General features: G+C 35.8%; 1 pseudogene; it reads left to right on the top strand.

Annotated features, from left to right (window-relative positions):
- Nucleotides 1–888: 888 nt before the first annotated feature.
- Nucleotides 889–5762, top strand: LOC145121077 (uncharacterized; annotated as a pseudogene).
- Nucleotides 5763–20968: the final 15206 nt, after the last annotated feature.

Genomic DNA, 20968 nt, shown 5'->3' with positions numbered 1-20968 from the left:
TTAAGCATGAAAATTTCTAGTCGGAAACATAAGAATTTTGTTGAAACATTTAATATGCAAACCAAAAATTAATAATGGTTAAGCATGAGTGAAGGCCAAATTTAAGGATGATTAGCAAAAGCTATACGAGTGATTGATTTGATGCATGTGAACCTTTTGTTTCATGGCATAGTAGTTAGGGGATAGATCTTCTGTTTACTACTGTTTTTTATTTGTTATGGTTAATGGTTATTTCATTCGTGACAATTTGATGTACAAGATTCATTATTAAATTTTTATTTACTGTTTTGCCACAAGGAAACTATTCAACGAAATGAGTTAATTACAGCCCGAAAACTATTTGTCGCCGCTGCTTTGCGCGGGTACACTATATATATATATACACACACACATACACACACACCTTAATTAAGATAGAAAAGATGAGAGAATGTTTGTACGGTTAGCTAGGGTTAAAAATCTTTTTATTCTAGGTTAATTACATTCTTTAGCTGCTCTTTTTTTCTTTTTGTTCGAAACCAAAAGAAAAAAAATGTATGTCGAGAACAGAATGCTGAGAATGCCGGAGACAGAGAATGATATGAAAATGACGACGGGGATGAGCCGTTGTGAGCCTAGCATTATAGGTGTCTGGTGTAAGAATGATATGAAAATGACATTACATGCTAGTAAGTTGTAATGTTTTTGCAAATTAAAGAGGTGTTTACCTTATATTTCAATGATTATGCTGAGCTTTCTATTAGGCTAGTAGTAGTGTTTAACTTTTTATGTCTTGATATAAAATTGACAGGAAATTTAAAGTATAGGGGTGAAAGTGTAAATAGTTCATTCTAAATTATTATTTTCACGCACAGTGTCATCAACACGGCGCAAAAGCTCGATGAAATGATGCTCAGAACAACAATGGCGGCTCTGTTTCACCCCACAACCAAGATGTACTGTTTACCCCTCAAGGCTTTCGTCTCACACTCGCTTCACAAACCTCAGCGATTAATAAATCTAAAAATCTACCCTCGAGCTGATAGAACAATCTTATCCATCAACACACCTTGTTCTCTATCATCTACAGAAGTTCCCCAAATTTCTAACGACACGACTTCTGATTTGGACAGCAGTTACTTGTCTTGCTCAATGACCAATAGCAAGCGCCCTCTCAAATTACAGTTCTTCTCAGTGGTGGCGTTGATAGCAGTGTTGCACTTCGCCTCCTCCACGCATCCGGCCACTCCTGCACCGCTTTCTACCTTAATGTCTGGTTCAAAGTGCGTATGCCCATAAACTTAATTTTGTTGGTTATCTAAAAATTCAAATTGTAAGTTTTTGCAAATTTCTCATCTCTTGTCGGATGATACATCTGCTCCAATTCAAGAGTTTAACATCGATTTTTGTGCTGGATGATATGATTGAAATGAATAAAAATCTCCTCTCTTATTGGTTTCTTATTTAACTTTTACCTTTCTCTTTGTCTTTGAGCATTTTGAAGTTTAAAACCTATAATTCCTTAGCTAGTTCTGGTACTAAATTCGTTCGTAGGAAGATTTCCAGAACTTTTGGTCTGAATGTCCATGTGAAGAGGATTTGAAGTACGTAAAAGCTGTTTGCAATCAGGTTACTTTCTTCACCTTCATATTATCCATCTCATTTTATCTTTAGAGTTCCGTTAGTTCTTAACTGGATTTGAAGGCTCAAAAACACTTCCCTGCTTTGTTTTAACAAATTAACTTCTCGATTCTATCACTCAAATCCCTGATTATGTAATCTTTTTCTTTGTTTCTTCCAAGTTTGATTAGTATTGAAGGAAATATATCAACATTTTTTTTCAGGTTGATGTAGCACTGGAAGTTGTACATCTTACAATGAATGTTAGGACAAAGTGGTTAGTCACACCCCTCTTGATGCATTTTCTCACATTTATCATCATCAATGGAACTTATTGCTTACAAGTTACAATATTGCAGGTATCTTACCTCATTGATGAGTATAAATGTGGGCGTACACCTAACCATGATGTTCTTTGCAATAAAATAATCAAATTTGCTGCGTAATCATATTGCTTGCTTTCATCTTTTATTGGTATCATTTGTCATTAATTTCATTTTTATTTTATATCTGTAGGTGCATTCATGGATGTCATCAGTAACATGGATTTTGAGTTTGTTGCTTCTGGACATTATGCAAAAGTTATTCACCCCCTTATAGATGAAACCAATGATCTTTCATTTCTTCATCTGTCAAAGGATATGGTAAAGATATGCTCTACTTATTTTCATTACCAACATACTGACACCTGTTAGTGAGGGATACATGTTAGAATTTCAGGTGAAGGATCAGACCTACTTTCTTTCATATCTCTCACAAGCTCAGCTTAAAAGACTAGTGCTTCCTCTTGGATGTATTTCAAAAGTAAGTAAGTTTGCTTTATGAAACACAAAACAGAATTCATGAATTTACTATTTAAACCAATCAAATTATCAGGATGAAGTCCGAAGGCTTTCCTGAAAATTGGATTTGCCTAACCAAGAAAGAAGGGATTCACATGGAATATGCTTTCTTGGGAAGGTATGTTTATGTTATGTTTGTTAACAAAAATCCCAACTTGGGAAGACATATTGGTGAAAAAGAAGGTATATTATTAGAAGCTGAAACAGGTGATTTTTTAGGAAGCGCCCTCTCAAAATTGCGGTTCTTCTCAGTGGTGGCGTTGATAGCAGTGTCGCACTTCGCGTCCTCCACGCAACCGGACATTCCTGCACCGCTTTCTACCTTAAAATCTGGTTCCAAGTGCGTATGCTTTTCTTTTGATTGACATTACATTGCATAAACAAATAAAATCATTCAGGTTTATGCCCATAATGGCTGGTTTCGAATATAAACTTAATTTTGTTGGTTATCTAAAATTCAAATTGTAAGTTTTTGCAAATTTGCTCATCTCTTGTCATATGATACATCTGCTCCAATTCATGAATTTAACATCGATTTTTGTGGTGGATGATATGATTGAAATGAACAAAAATCTCCTCTCTTATTGGTTTCTTATTTTACTTTTACCTTTCTCTTTGTCTTTGAGCATTTTGAAGCTTGAAACCTATAATTCCTTAGCTAGTTCTGGTAATGAATTCGTTCGTAGGAAGATTTCGAGAAATTTTGGTCAGAATATCCATGGGAAGAGGATTTGAAGTACACAAAAGCTGTTTGCAATAAGGTTGTTTGATTCACCTTCATATTATCCATCTTATTTTATCTTCAGATTTCCGTTAGTTCTTAACTGGATTTGAAGGCTAAAAACACTTCCCTGCTTTGTTTTAACAAATTAACTTCTCGATTCTATCACTCAAATCCCTAATTATGTGATCTTTTTCTTTGTTTCTTCCAAGTTTGATTAGTATTGAAGGAAATATATCAACATTTTTTTTCAGGTTGCTGTAGCACTGGAAGTTGTACATCTGACAGATGAATATTGGGACAAAGTGGTTAGTCATACCCCTCTTGATGCATTTTCTCACATTCATCATCATCAATGGAACTTATTGCTTACAAGTTACAGTGTTGCAGGTATCTTACCTTATTGATGAGTATTAATGTGGGCGTACACCTAACTAGACCTTGCAAATCGTGTATTCGTGTCATGAAAACGTGTCAGCCACGAATTGTACACGATACGATTACACGATGAGAAATAAGCTTTATCTCAATTTTTAAGATGTATTCGTGTCGTGTATTCGTGTCGTGTTGTGTCTCTCATAGATTCATGTCTTCGTGTCTGAAATTGCCAGGTCTACACCTAACCCTGATGTTCTTTGCAATACAAGAATCAAATTTGGTGCGTAATCATATTGCTTGCTTTCATCTTTTATTGTTCTCATTTGTCATTAGTTTCATTTTTATTTTATATCTGTAGGTGCGTTCATGGATGCCATCAGTAACATGGATTTTGAGTTTGTTGCTTCTGGACCAGTGTTGTAAAACTCGCCGAGTTGACCGAGTACTCCTCTGAGTACTTGCTACTCGCCCCTTACCGAGGCGAGTTGCAAAATCCCGAGTACTCCCCGATCGACCCTTTACCGAACTGAGCAGTGTTGTAAAAGCCGGTCAACTCGGTGATTAATATGTATAATAAACTTAATGATCTATTATTTAACACACATACATATATCTTAAATTTTCAGTAGTTATTCATGAAGTGAGACCATTATGTGTTTTTCTATTTTTGTGTATTCACATGTATAAAATTTTGTTATATATTTAAATCAACTTATGATTTTAACTTCAATTTTGACACATATAATGTCCCTAAAAATATTTCTACATGAATTACCGAATCTGAGTACTCCCCGAGTACTCCCGATTACTCGCTACTCGGTAGTCGGCCGAGCAGGTGCCGAGTAACGAGTTCTACAACCTTGTACTGGACATTATGCAAAAGTTATTCAACCCCTTACAGATGAAACCAATGAGCTTTCATTTCTTCAGCTATCAAAGGATATGGTAAAGATATGCTCTACTTATTTTCATTACCAACTTACTAACACCTGTCATTGAGGGATACATGTTAGAATTTTAGGTGAGGATCAAACATACTTTCCTTCATATCTCTCACAAGATCAGCTTAAAAGACTAGTGATTCCTCTTGGATGTATTCCAAAAGTAAGTAAGTTTGCTTTATGAAAAACAAAACACAATTTATGAATTTACTATTTAAACCTATCAAATTATCAGGATGAAGTCCGAAGGCTTGCCCGAAAATTTGATTTGCCTAACCAAGAAAGAAGGGATTCACAGGGAATATGCTTTCTTGGGAAGGTATGTTTACGTTATGTTTGTTAACAAAAGTCCCAACTTTGGAGAATATATATATATATATATATATATATATATATATATATATTAAATAGAAATTTATGTAATTATTATACAGAATAGGTTCAATGAATTTGTTGAAAGACATATTGGTGAAAAAGAAGGTATACTATTAGAAGCTGAAACAGATGATTTTTTAGGAGTCCACAGGGGCTTCTTGTTTTACACAATTGGTCAACGCCAAGGTTTCGGTCTTCCAGGAGGACCATGGTAAACCTTTTATTATTATTATTATTATTATTATTATTATTATTATTATTATTATTATAATAATATAAAAATCTTTAAAGATTTATTTATTTATAAAAAACTACATGTTATGTTTCCATGTAGGTATGTTGTTGAGAAAGATGTAAAAAATAATGTGGTTTTTGTATCAAGAAATTATTATTCGGTTGATAAAACAAGACGATCATTTCTTGTTGGATCCTCTAGATGGATCAGCGGATCTCCTCCTCACAACTTAAACCACTTAAGATGCAAGGTAAACATAAACATTACATGACTTCAATTTTTCACTTAATAACAGACTTAAGATACATTTACACGTGTTTTTGACAGGTTCGACATGGCCCGCTTTTCTATGATTGCAGTTTGCATATAGAAGAAAAAGATGGTATTGGCACTGTCCAATTACCTGAAGATGATCAGGGTCTCGCTGCTAGCTAATTTGCAGCTTTTTATCAACAAGAGCTTTGTGTGGGGTCAGGGGTAATTTTGGAATCATGGGATGATGCTAAGGGGTTTCATGTTTCTGTTTCTGACAAGGCTCGTCATATTGCAAAAATGGAAGATAAATCTAAGCTTGGTAAACCCGTCAAGATCAAACCAAAACATCAAGTTTGTTTGAGGGATTCGATATGCTAAGGGGTTTCCTGTTTATGTTTATGTTCAAATATATTTATTTAATATTATAGAAAACTTGAGTATCAATTAATTGTTAAAAACTAACAACCTTACTTTGGATAGAGTAAACAATACTTTTTACATAGTTTGATTAAAACAATAATGAAAAAAAATTAAAAAAAATTAAACTACAACTCCAAAGTAGGAGGTTTTTAATTGGAAGGGAAGAAGCTATCAGAAAGCCCTTGTTGCTGTTCCTTTTTTTTTTTCTGCCCAACCAATAATCGACTCCCCTTTTCATCTACCATTGTAAGCCTCTGACCAAAACACCAGTAATGATGAATTGATGATGTTACTGCTTTTACTAAAATGATTATAATGAAATTAACTTGGACATTCTACTTGCTCGAGGCATCTTCTTGATGAAGTCCAAAGCAAGCGCAATCACAATATTAGCCATTTCAATCTCCTTATTTGTAGCATTTTTCTTCTACTAAATTGTTTAAAGTTTACAACCATCTATATGCAGACGTCACAATCAAATGATCTTTGCATAAACTTATTATAGTTGACTTTCCACTTCCACTTGGAACAAAATTCATGTCTTTTGTGAGTGTATATGTGTGGTAAGAATAAAACAGTACAACTTACTAGCATGTAACGTCACTTTCATATCATTCTTACACCAGACACCTATAATGCAAGGCTCATCCCCGTCATCGGCATTCTCGGCATTCTGCGCCTCCAACTCATCTCCGTCTCCGACATTCTCAACATTCTGTTCTCGACATACATTTTTTTCTTTTGGTATCGAACCAGAAAGAAAACAAGAGCAGCTAAAGAACGAAATTAACCTTGAAGAAAAGATTTTTAACCCAAGCTAACCGTACATACATTCTCTCATCTCTTCTTTCTTAATTAACGTGTGTGTGTATATATATATATATATATATATATATATATATATATATATATACATACATACATACATACTTAAATACTAGTGGTGTACCCGCGCAAACCGGCGGCGACAAATAGTTTCCGGGCGATAATTAACTCATTTCGTTGACTAATTTCCTTGTGGCAAAACAGTGAATAAAAATTTAATAATGAATCTTGTACATCAAATTGTCACGTACGAAAGAACCATTAACCATAACAGATAAAAAACAGTAAACAAACGATCTATCCTCCTAACTACTATGCCCTGAAACGAAAGGCTCACGTGCATCAAATCAATCACTCGTATAGCTTTTGCAAATCATCTTTAAATTTGGCCTTCAATTGTTCCCTCTTTAACTTGAGTGCGCCTCCAACTAATCTCCGTCTCCGGAATTCTCAGCATTCTGTTCTCGACATACTTTTTTTTTCTTTTGGTTTCGAAGGCAAAGAAAACAAGAGCAGCTAAAAAATGAAATTATCCTAGAAGAAAAGATTTTTAACCCTAGCTAACCGTACACACTAGTTATTGTGTTTATTTAGTACATATCAAAAAGGACTAAAGTTGGGATTTTTTTTAAAAAAAACACCAATTAATGACGACATTAGTTTCACGTGATGATCTGTTCCTCAGCAGGTCATGGGACCAACTTTGGAGAGAGATTGTGTTTTTGTTGACAAAAACACCATTAATCGAAAATTATTGTGTTTAACCCAATGCTGACGATGGGAGAAGATCTGTTCGGCATTCTCGGCATTCTGCACCTCCAACTCATCTCCGTCTCCGACATTCGTAGCATTCTGTTCTCGACATACATTTTTCCCTTGGTTTCGAACAGAAAGAAAACAAGAGCAGCTAAAGAATGAAATTAACCTAGAAGAAAAGATTTTTAATCTATCTAACCGTATAGACCAGTTATTGTGTATCATTAGTAGTCTCTGCACTGCACACCAGGTTCTTGAGCAATGGGCCAAAAGTGGTGGCATTAGTTACAATGATTATGTTGAGCTTTGTGCTAAAAAAGAGGCTGTCTCCGAGGTCCACCAATCTCTCTCCAAAGTTGGTTTTAATTTATATTTCAATGAGGGTGTTTATGTCTTTGTTCATCATATCCTCCCACCTTTTTCTTATGAATTGTGTTTTGTAGTTAGGAAAAGAGGCAAAGTTAGACATGTTTGAGCTTCCTGCAAAGATAAAGCTGCTGCCAGATCCATGGACACCTGAATCCGGATTAGTAACAGCCGCACTCAAGTTAAAAAGGGACCAAATGAAGGCCAAATTTATGGATGATTTACAAAAGCTATACGAGTGATTGATTTGATGCACGTGAACCTTTTGTTTCATGGTATAGTAGTTAGGAGGATAGATCGTCTTATTACTGTTTTTTATTTGTTATGGTTAATAGTTCTTTCATACGTGACAATTTGATGTACAGGATTTTAAGGAATAATTAATTATCTAAACGTTAAAAATCTGTTTTTTTCGATAATAAATATATTAATTCGTACATTCTAAAGGAATATGTTTATGATTATCTTGAAAAAAAAATATTAAATTCTGACAAAATATTATAAACATGTATTATCAAGATTAATAATTTTTAATGAATACAAATTTCATATGAAAAGAATTTTAATATCTTAAAATCCGTAATTATATTCATTCTTAACAAAACAATTATGAATATTCATTCTAAAAGAATATAAGTAATAATGGTTAACAATTACATTTATTCTTTAAGAATAAAACTGAGAATGATTAAAAATCAAATCAAAACATTGAAATCTAAGTAAACTACTAATACATTATGATAGAATATAGTTACTAATCATTCTGATAGAATAAATGTTAATCCATTCTGAACGAATATTGTTGTCTTACTTTCCATTCTTCACCAGTATTCAAACCGAGTTTCCATTCTTCACCAAGCTTCTTTTTCTTTACTTGATGTTATTTCTTTCAGATTTTATAGCTTCATAAGAATTTATAACCTTCTTAATCTTTGCTTCATTGTTGTGCAAAAAAAAACATTACAACTTGCTTAAGCATGAAAATTTCTAGTCGGGAACATAAGAATTTTGTTGAAACATTTAATATGCAAACCAAAAATTAATAATGGTTAAGCATGAGTGAAGGCCAAATTTAAGGATGATTAGCAAAAGCTATACGAGTGATTGATTTGATGCATGTGAACCTTTTGCTTTATGGCATAGTAGTTAAGAGGATAGATTGTCTATTTACTACTGGTTTTTATTTATTATGGTTAATGGTTATTTCATTCGTGACAATTTGATGTACAAGATTCATTATTAAATTTTTATTCACTGTTTTGCCACAAGGAAACTATTCAACGAAATGAGTTAATTACCGCCCAAAAACTATTTGTCGCCGCCGCTTTGCACAGGTACACTACTAGTGTGTGTGTGTATATATATATATATATATATATATATATATATATATATATATATACACACACACATACACGTTAATTAAGATAGAAAAGATGAGAGAATGTTTGTACGGTTAGCTAGGGTTAAAAATCTTTTTATTCTAGGTTAATTACATTCTTTAGCTGCTCTTTTTTTTCTTTCTGTTCGAAACCAGAAGAAAAAAAATGTATGTCGAGAACAGAATGCTGAGAATGCCGGAGACAGAGATGAGTTGGAGGTGCAAAATGCCGACGACGGGGATGAGCTGTTGCGAGCCTAGCATTATAGGTGTCTGGTGTAAGAATGATATGAAAATGACATTACATGCTAGTAAGTTGTACTGTTTTTGCAAATTAAAGAGGTGTTTAACTTATATTTCAATAATTATGCTGATCTTTCTATTGGGCTAGTAGTAGTGTTTAACTTTTTATGTCTTGATATAAAAGTGACAGGAAATTTAAAGTAGAAGGGTGAAAGTGTAAATAGTTCTTTCTAAATTATTATTTTCACGCACAGTGTCATCAACACGGCACAAAAGCTCGATGAAATGATGTTCAGAACAACAACGGCAGCTCTGTTTCACCCCACAACAACGGCAGCTCTGTTTCACCCCACCGCGAAGCTGTACTCTTTACCCCTCAAGGCTTTCGTCTCACACTCGCTTCACAAACCCCAACGGTTAATAAATCGACAAAGATACCCTCAAGCTGATAGAACAATCTTATCCATCAACACACCTCGTTCTCTATCATGTACAACAGTTCCCCAAATTTCTAACGACATGACTTCTGATTTGGACAGCAGTTACTTATCTTGCTCAATGACCAATAACAAGCACCCTCTCAAAATTACGGTTCTTCACGGTGGTGGCGTTGATAGCAGTGTCGCACTTCGCCTCCTCCACGCAGTCTGACACTCCTGCACCGCTTTCTACCTTAAAATCTGGTTGAAAGTGCGTATGCTTTTCTTTTGATTGACATTACAATGCATATACGAATCAAATCATTCAGGTTTATGCCCATAATGTCTGGTTTCGAATATAAACTTAATTTTGTTGGTTATCTAAAAATTCAAATTGTAAGTTTTTGCAAATTTCTCATCTCTTGTCGGATGATACATCTGCTCCAATTCAAGAGTTTAACATCGATTTTTGTGTTGGATGATATGATTGAAATGAATAGAAATCTCCTGTCTTATTGGTTTCTTATTTTACTTTTACCTTTCTCTTTGTCTTTGAGCATTTTGAAGTTTGAAACCTATAATTCCTTTGCTAGTTCTGGTAATGAATTCGTTCGTAGGAAGATTTCCAGAACTTTTGGTCTGAATGTCCATGGGAAGAGGATTTGACGTACGCAAAAGCTGTTTGCAATCAGGTTGCTTTCTTCACCTTCATATTATCCATCTCATTTTATCTTCAGATTTCCGTTAGTGCTTTACTGGATTTGAAGGCTCAAAAACACTTCTCTGCTTTGTTTTAACAAATTAACTTCTCGATTCTATCACTCAAAATCCCTGATTATGTGATTTTTTTCTCTGTTTCTTCCAAGTTTGATTAGTATTGAAGGAAATATATCAACATTTTTTTTCAGGTTGATGTAGCACTGGAAGTTGTACATATGACAGATGAATATTGGGACAAAGTGGTTAGTCACACCCCTCTTGATGCATTTTCTCACATTCATCATCATCAATGGAACTTATTGCATACAAGTTACAATGTTGCAGGTTTCTTACATTATTGATGAGTATAAATGTGGGTGTACACATAACCCTGATGTTCTTTGCAATACAAGAATCAAATTTGGTGCGTAATCATATTGCTTGCTTTCATCTTTTATTGTTCTCATTTGTCATTAATTTCATTTTTATATTATATCTGTAGGTGCATTCATGGATGTCATCAGTAACATGGATTTTGAGTTTGTTGCTTCCGGACATAATGCAAAAGTTATTCACCCCCTTACAGATGAAACCAATGAGCTTTCATTTCTTCAGCTGTCAAAGGATATGGTAAAGATATGCTCTACTTATTTTCATTACCAACTTCCTGATACTTGTCAATGAGGGATACATGTTAGAATTTTTGGTGAAGGATTAGACCTACTTTGTTTCATATCTCTCACAAGATCAGCTTAAAAGACTAGCGCTTCATAGTAGATGTACTCCAAAAGTAAGTAAGTTTGCTTTATGAAACACAACACCGAATTCACGAATTTACTATTTAAACCAATCAAATTATCAGGAAGAAGTCCGAAGGTTGCCCGGAAATTTGATTTGCCTTAGTGGAAATTTATGTAATTATTATACTGATTTGGTTCAGTGAATTTGTTGGAAGACATATTGGTGAAAAAGAAGGTATATTATTAGATTTTGTTGGAAGACATATTGGTGAAAAAGAAGGTATATTATTAGATGCTGAAACAGGTGATTTTTAGTAGTCCACAGGGGCTTCTGGTTTTTTACACAATTGGTCAACGCCAAGGTTTGGGTCTTGCAGGAGGACCGTGGTAAACCTTTTATTATTATTATTATTATTATTATTATTATTATTATTATTATTATTATTATTATTATTTCTATGTAAAAATATTTAAACATTTATTTATTTATAAAAAAAATACATGTCATGTTTCCATGCAGGTATGTTGTTGAGAAAGATGTAAAAAAATAATATGGTTCTTGTATCAAGAAACTATTATTCTATTGATAAAAGAAGGCGATCATTTCGTGTTGGATCCTTTGGATGGATCAGCGGATATCCTCCTCATAACTTAAACCACTTAAGATGAAAGGTAAACATAATCATTACATGACTTCAATTTTTCACTTAATAACAGACTTAATATACATTTACACGTGTTTTTGACAGGTTCGACATGGCCTGCTTTTCTATGATTGCAGTTTGCATATAGAAGAAAAAGATGGTATTGGTACTGTCCAATTACCTGAAGATGATCAGGGTCTCGCAACCGGCCAATTTGCAGCTTTTTATCAACAAGATCTTTGTGTGGGGTCAGGGGTAATTTTGGAATCATGGGATGATGCTAAGGGGTTTCCTGTTTCTGTTTCTGAGAAGGCTCGTCATATTGCAAAAATGGAAGATAAATCTAAGCTTGGTAAATGTTGGATAGAGTGTCTAAGTCCATAACTTTATTTGGTATGTACTTTACCCGACCCGGCATGGTCCATTTGGGTTGCATGGCATTGCAATACTTGGATAGACTAAATGAGAGAATTAGGCACTTATGATTGTTAATATATTATAAGTTCTAATATATTAATAATAGTATTATTTAATTAGTATTGATCAAGTATTAATCTAGTATTAATCTAGTGATCAAAGTGAGACTAATTAAATATATAGGGTTGATTATGACAATCATCAATTCTTTTATGGTGGATTAATGATCCATGGTTTATGGGTTTGGTTATAACCATATGGAGCTCCATGGATAGTCCATGGGAGTTACAAACCCATGGGTCATGAGAAATCAAGAGTCATGACAATTAAGGGCATTCATGTGTAAACCCTAATTGTGACAACACTATAAAAGGAACCCTATGGCTAGCAAAATCAGGACCTAGTGTTACTAGAGAGGGCATAACCGATTTTGAGGCTAAGTGACATTCTCTCAAGTTATTCCAAGTCTTGTGGTGTTGTGTGAAGCATTTGAGGCACAACATTTGGGGTGCTAGGCTCACAAAGTCTTGAAGGAATCCAAGCAACAACAAGGTATGTATTTCTACTAGTTTTATGTTCTATGTAATCCCCATGCCATGCTAGTTAGGAAATAACCTTGAAAAGAAATTTGCATGTATATAGAGAAAACATAGATTCAAGGTTATTAGGGTTGCATGTACACTTAGGAAGTGTTAGAATGCTCAAAACCCATAAGTGGTATCAGAGCCTAGGATTGTTTTCTGTATACTTGATGCAAAACTGCTTAAAAATCGAAAATTCTGCATTCTGACGACTGGACTCGCCGAGTCCATGAACAAATTCATCCTACTCGACGAGTAGAATAATGCACTCGGCGAGTAGGAGCGTGCTGGGCAGTTTTTTCGAGTTTTGTTGCTGGAAATGGATTAAGATCATTATCCCAATATGTTTTGGACTTGTAAAATCTGTTTTTCAAAATGATAATGATTATGTTAACCCATTTTACATGACTTTTATCAATTTTCAAGTATTGTATATGTTTATATGATTCTCTTGAAATTGCTTGACATGAATTTGTGTTCATATGAGTTTAGAAGATCATAGGAATTATATGTAACCTCCATGTATGTTTAATTCATGATCTTAATGGCAATGATGGTGTCCATAACTTGTCCTCAAGTTATGGATAACCAAAAGTCACTTCTTTAAATTGTGATTAAAGAACTAAAGAGGTTTCATAAAATGAAGAGTCTTCATTTTTATGAACCATTAAAACTCATAAGTTACAAATTGAAGAGACTTGGAATAGTTTCAAATCTTGCCCTCAAGTTTTGGAATTTGAAAAGTCTTACACTTTAATACTTTAATTCCAAATTAAATCTTAGATTTTTAAAAAGTTTAAAAATCAACACTTATACTATTATTATAATTTTATTATATAGATATGTATAAGAATATGTCATTCTTACCGTTAGTAGGCCTCATTCACGAAGCCGGTCTATAAGGGGGGTATAAGGTTGTTGCCTATAAACTGGTGACTTAATGGGTGTCCACTCTCACCCACCGCTTCCTTGATCGGTGGAGGGTCGTTAGCCGAACGGGTAGGATACGACTTTAAATACTTGTTAAAAGTATAATGAATTATAAAGTAACTATACATTATAAATTCCCAATCTTAGTTACTTTAGGAAAATGTGAAATTGGTGCTAGCCCATAAAATTACACTTTGTACCTTACCAAGTCGTTAGTGGAGCGTGTGTGGTTAACCGGCACACTAACATGGACTAGTAAGAGTGGCAAAGGGTAACTTGACCTTATTATAGATCGGTGGAGCGTGTGTGGTTAACCGGCACATCGATTAGGTAATATTGTTGAGGGTACCAAGTCAATTTGTATGGTTATTCACACCTTGTTTGTGATCCTCGGCATCCCAGTCACAAACTTGAGAGGGCACAATCGAGATTCAAACATGCCATTGAAAAGTTCAATGTATCTCAAAAGATCTAGGAGTTTCAAAACCAATAAAACCTAATAATAAAATATTTCGTTATTATGGTGGAAATTGGTAAATCGTCATTTACCTACCTTCAAATATTTTATAGTATGGATTACGGCATCCCTCTTCCAACTATAAATAGTTTGTTGGATCCTAGCCTTAATATTCCATTTGGGTGAATTATTAAGGATTCCTAATCTAATGAAACTTGCCTTCTTTCCTTTCAGATGTCTTCCAACAATGCTTCTGGCTCAAACCCAACAGGCTCCCTTTCCCTTATGAACTTGTGTGGTAAGGTCATCTTTGATGGATCCAATTTCAATGAGTGGATCAGAAACATCAGAATGATTACCCGCTATGAGGACAAAGAATATGTCCTCGATAGGGAGCTTAAGGTTGTGAGTGAAGCCACTGCTACTCCTGAAGAGTTTGCGGAGTTTGTTGCACATGAAAAGGATGCTACTAAAGTAGCATGCATCATGATGGCCACCATGACTCCTGAACTTCAAAAATCCTATGAAGATTTCTACCCCTATGAGATGCACCTGGATCTGATGGAAAGGTACCATCAGAGCGCGCGTCAGGAGAGGTATGAAATCATCTCCTCCATGATAACCGCAATGATGAAGGATGGTGAACCCATCGCCGGTCACTTGCAGAAGATGCAAAGGTTCGTTGACCGGTTGCTGAAGCTAAATGTTGACTTTCCTGAGGAAATGGCGATTGACATCATTCTCCATTCCTTACCTCCAAGTTATGATCAGTTTCGTATGACTTATCATATGAACAAGGAGGAAGTCACACTTAGCAAACTTCAAGGACTCTTAAGGACAGCTGAAAATGGCCTTAAGGGTAAAGCGGTTGCTACTTCTACTCCTTCAACAGCCCCTGTTCTGGCTATTGGGCAGCGAAAGGGTAAGAAGAGGAAAAACCCTTCGAAGGGTACCAAGGGTAAGACTCTTGATGGTTCCTCTTCAAGTGGGACAAAGAAAGCACAGTGCTTCTATTGCCAGGATAAGGGACACTTCAAGCGAAGCTGCCCTAAATATCTGCAAGATGTAAAGGATGGGAAGGTTAAACCCACCCATGCAGGTATTTACACAATATTGTCTAATAACTCATCTAATGCTAATTCTTGGGTGCTTGATACAGGTTGTGGTATTCACATATGTACTGATTTGCAGGCACTAAGAAGAAGTGAGCAAGTGGAGCACGAGAAGATAAACTTAGTCATGGGCAACAGGAAAGCATCACCTGTTACCAAGATAGGAGTTTATTCTTTATTGCTTAATAATGGGTTAATGTTAGATTTGAATAAGTGTTGTTACTCGCCCGAAATGGCGAGAAATATTATTTCTTTTCATGGCTTGTACAAACAAGGTTTTTCATTTTCATTTGATAATAAAAATGGTGCTATTAACGTTTATTACAATGATGTATTTTACTTTAAAGCATTACCTTGTGATGGTGTATATGAAGCCGTGAATGTTGTAGACAATCTAGGAAATAATGTGTTGTATATTGATTCTTCAGATAGCTTGGATAAAGCATCCTTGTGGCATTGTCGTCTTGGACATGTTAACAAGAAGCGCATAGGCCAACTCCAAAAGGCTGGAGTCTTGGAATCATTTGACCTCAAGTCAGATGATAGATGCGAGTCTTGTTTACTTGGAAAAATGACAAAATCACCCTTCACAGGTACTTGTGATAGAGGTGAAGGTTTGTTGGACCTTGTACACACGGATGTGTGTGGGCCCTTCAGAGTTGCTACAAGGGATGCTAATCGCTATTATGTGACTTTTACTGATGATTACAGTAGATATGGATATATTTACTTAATCAAGCATAAGTCAGAAACCTTTGAAAAGTTCAAAGAGTTTAAGCAGGAAGTGGAGAATCAATTGGGCAGGAACATCAAGATGCTCCGATCCGATCGAGGAGGAGAGTATCTTAGCATTGAGTTCCTTGACTATCTTAAGGAATGTGGGATTGTCTCACAATTGACACCTCCCAGAACACCACAGTTGAATGGTGTAGCTGAGAGGCGCAATCGAACCTTGTTGGATATGGTTCGTTCCATGATGAGTCGAGCTTCGTTACCAATCTCTTTCTGGGGGTATGCCTTAGAGACTGCCGCCCATATCCTTAATCTAGTCCTTACTAAAAAGGTTGCCAAAACACCTCACGAGATGTGGACTGGGAAAGTTCCCAATTTGGACCACATCAAGATTTGGGGTTGTGAAGCTTTCGTGAGGCGTGAGACTCATGATAAGCTTGAACCTCGAAGTGAGAGGTGTATTTTCATCGGCTACCCACAGAGATCCTTTGGTTACCTCTTCTACAGACCCAGTGATAATGTGGTCTTTGTAGCAAGAAGAGGAGTCTTTCATGAGAGAGAATTCATAAGCCAAGGGGACAGTGGGAGGCAAATTGACCTTGAAGAGCTTCAAGAGTCAAGTGGTGAAGGAACCTCAAATGCTATCGACCAACCTGAGGAGGACACTCCTGTTGATCCGATAGATGAGTGTGTACCTCCAAGACGTTCCACTAGGGTGAGGAACACACCTGATTTTTATTATGGTTATCACATCACCACTGAAGGTGATACATTTATTAGTGATAGTACACTAATAGATTTGGATGAACCTAATAATTACAGGGAAGCCATGGCAGGCCCTGAGTCTGCTAAATGGAAGGAGGCTATGGACAGCGAGATTCAGTCCATGTATGACAATCAAGTTTGGAACTTGGTTGACAATGTACCAGGTCGTAAGACAGTTGGGTGCAAATGGATCTTCAAGAAGAAGACCGACATGGATGGGAAGGTACATACTTACAAAGCGCGACTGGTTGCGAAGGGCTTTACTCAAACTCCGGGAGTTGACTATGATGAGACCTTCTCACCAGTAGCTAAGATTAAATCTATTAGAGTATTGTTAGCCATAGCTACATTTCATGATTATGAAATATGGAAAATGGATGTCAAAACCGCTTTCCTTAATGGAAAGTTGGCTGAGGATGTTTACATGGCTTAACCAGAGGGTTTTGTCGATACAAGATACCCTAATAGAGTGTGTAAGCTTGATAAATCCATTTATGGATTGAAACAAGCATCTCGCAGATGGAATCTTTGCTTTGATGAGAAAGTCAAAGAGTTTGGCTTTTCTAGGAGCGAGGATGAGTCTTGTGTGTATGTCAGGGCTAGTGGGAGCATAGTTAGCTTCTTGGTGTTGTATGTGGATGACATACTTCTCATAGGAAACGACGTCCCAACCTTGCAGGAGGTTAGGTCCTGGCTTGGGAAGTGTTTCGCTATGAAGGACCTTGAAGAAGCTGCCTATATCCTAGGGATAAGGATATTGAGAGATAGGAGTAAGAGACTAATTGGACTTAGTCAAAGTACTTACTTGGATAAGGTGCTGAAGAGGTTCAGTATGCAAGATTCCAAGAAAGGAGAATTACCAATCCAGAGTAATGCCAAGCTGAGTAAAACTCAAAGTCCGAGTACAGAGGTTGAGATAGCTGAAATGAGTCATATACCATATGCTTCCGCTGTGGGCTCGATCATGTATGCTATGACTTGTACTCGCCCTGATGTGGCCTTTGCTTTGAGCATGGTCAGTAGATATCAAGGGAACCCTGACAAAGCACACTGGACAGCGGTAAAGAACATTCTCAAGTATCTGCGGAGGACTAAAGATTGGGTCCTTACCCTCGGAGGCAGTGATGACTTGAGAGTGGAAGGATATAGCGATGATAGCTTCCAGACTGATAGGGATAATTTCCGCTCTCAGTCAGGCTGGGTCTTTATCCTAAATGGAGGGGCAATTACTTGGAAAAGTTCCAAGCAGGAGACAGTAGCTGATTCTACTTGTGAATCAGAGTACATAGCAGCAAGTGAAGCAGCTAAGGAGGCAATATGGCTAAAGAACTTCATCGGAGACCTTGGAGTTGTACCAGCTATAAAGGAGCCAATGGAAATTTTCTGTGACAGTGAAAGTGCGGTTGCTTTGGCTAAGGAACCAAGAGATCACAGGAGATCTAGGCACATTGACAGAAAATACCATTTCATCAGACATCGAATAGAAGAAGGACTCCTCGTGGCTAAGAGGGTATCATCAGATGAGAACCCGACAGATCCCCTCACGAAGGGACTGAGCAGGGTTAAGCATTTACAGCATGCGAGGCGCATTGGGCTGAAGGATGATACTAGTTTCAATAATTAGATTCCTGAAACTTGTAAAATGTAATTGACATTTGATGATAAATAAAAGTTGTTATTTATTTATGAGTAAGGTGTTACTATCTTGTGTTGATTGTTTACTATGTTTCAATTTTGCATGTTTTTACTTCCAGAATAATTATGTTATTATTCAAACCATCCACAGTCAGTCAAACTTTGGAAGTAAGTATTGATTTAAGACTGTCATGAAATTGGCTTGTATGATTTGTCTAAAAGTGCTTTGGACAATGCAATGGTTGCTACAACATTCATGAGTACTCATAAGGGCTGAGTATTGGATCCAACCCACGCTCACTTGCATCACTTCATGGAATTTATCTCGAGTGATCGTGAGACGGTAATATCATATAAATCTTCAAGCCTAGAGATATGAGTTGTTGACTATGAGTTGGTTATTCATTGATTACACGAAAACGCATTGGTAACTCGATGTCATAAAACGTGCCTTTGTGAATAATTCAACAAGTAGTTAGTACAAGCATATCAGTCGAAGTTTATCTGTTCCTTCTAGAAATAGAAGCGATATCTGGGCCCCTCGATGATTTGGTTTTGACCTATGTACCGGGCCCGGTCAGAACCTAATTGATGTGTTCAATTTAGTTCTATGTCGAAACAAATCAGAGATCGAGAAACAAATGCTGGACAATAAGTAAGACCATGTTCCATGTGTTTGTCCGGCTTATATCATGAGAACAGAGGATTATATGATCACTTATCTTAAATGGCGTATCATCATCATCTTAGTTCCGAGAGACTTTGAAAGAGCTACGATTGCTAGTCGGATTTTGAAGTCATATTTGCAAATATAGTTATTAGACTTATCCAAGTGGGAGACTGTTGGATATAGTGTCTAAGTCCATAACTTTATTTGGTATGTACTTGACCCGACCCGGCATGGTCCATTTGGGTTGCATGACATTGCAATACTTGGATAGACTAAATGAGAGAATTAGGAACTTATGATTGTTAATATATTATAAGTTCTAATATATTAATAATAGTATTATTTAATTAGTATTGATCAAGTATTAATCTAGTATTAATCTAGTGATCAAAGTGAGACTAATTAAATATATAGGGTTGATTATGACAATCATCAATTCTTTTATGGTGGATTAATGATCCATGGTTTATGGGTTTGGTTATAACCATATGGAGCTCCATGGATAGTCCATGGGAGTTACAAACCCATGGGTCATGAGAAATCAAGAGTCATGACAATTAAGGGCATTCATGTGTAAACCCTAATTGTGACAACACTATAAAAGGAACCCTATGGCTAGCAAAATCAGGACCTAGTGTTACTAGAGAGGGCATAACCGATTTTGAGGCTAAGTGACATTCTCTCAAGTTATTCCAAGTCTTGTGGTGTTGTGTGAAGCATTTGAGGCACAACATTTGGGGTGCTAGGCTCACAAAGTCTTGAAGGAATCCAAGCAACAACAAGGTATGTATTTCTACTAGTTTTATGTTCTATGTAATCCCCATGCCATGCTAGTTAGGAAATAACCTTGAAAAGAAATTTGCATGTATATAGAGAAAACATAGATTCAAGGTTATTAGGGTTGCATGTACACTTAGGAAGTGTTAGAATGCTCAAAACCCATCAGTAAACCCATCATGATCAAACAAAAAACTCAAGATTGTTTGACAGATTCGATATGCTAAGGGTTTCCTGTTTCTGTTTATGTTCAAATATATTTATTTAATATTACAGAAAACTTGAGTATCAATTAATTGTTAAAAACTAACAATCTTACTTTGGATTGAGTAAACAATACTTTTTACATAGTTTGATTAAAGCAATAATGAAAAAAAATTTAAAAAAATTAAACTACAAGTCCAAAGCAGGAGGTTTTTAATTGGAAGGGAAGAAGCTATCAGAAAGCCTTTGTTGCTATTTTTTTTTCTGCCCAACCAATACTCGACTCCCATTTTCATCTACCATTGTAAGCCTCTGACCAAAACACCATTAATGATGAATTGATGGTGTTACTGCTTTTACTAAAATGATTATAATGAAATTAACTTGGACATTCTACTTGCTCGAGGCAACTTCTTGATGAAGTCCAAAGCAAGCGCAATCACAATATTAGCCACTTCAATCTCCTTATTTGTAGCATTTTTCTTCTACTAAATTGTTTAAAGTTTACAACCATCTATATGCAGACGTCACAATCAAATGATCTTTGCATAAACTTATTACAGTTGACATTCCACTTCCACTTGGAACAAAATTCATGTCTTTTGTGAGTGTGTATGTGTGGTAAGAATAAAACAGCACAACTTACTAGCATGTAACGTCACTTTCATATCATTCTTACACCAGACCCCTATAATGCAAGGCTCATCCCCGTCATCGGCATTCTCGGCATTCTGTGCCTCCAACACATCTCCGTCTCCGACATTCTCACTATTCTATTCTCGACATACATTTTTTTCTTTTGGTATCGAACTAGAAAGAAAACAAGAGCAGCTAAAGAATGAAATTAAC

This window comes from Lactuca virosa, chromosome 6 (assembly GCF_052849685.1).
Source record: "Lactuca virosa cultivar CGN04683 chromosome 6, Lactuca_virosa_CGN04683_v6, whole genome shotgun sequence".
Taxonomy (NCBI): Eukaryota; Viridiplantae; Streptophyta; class Magnoliopsida; order Asterales; family Asteraceae; genus Lactuca; species Lactuca virosa.
Note: the sequence above shows the minus strand (reverse complement) of the source record. Positions and strands in the feature narration are given on the sequence as shown.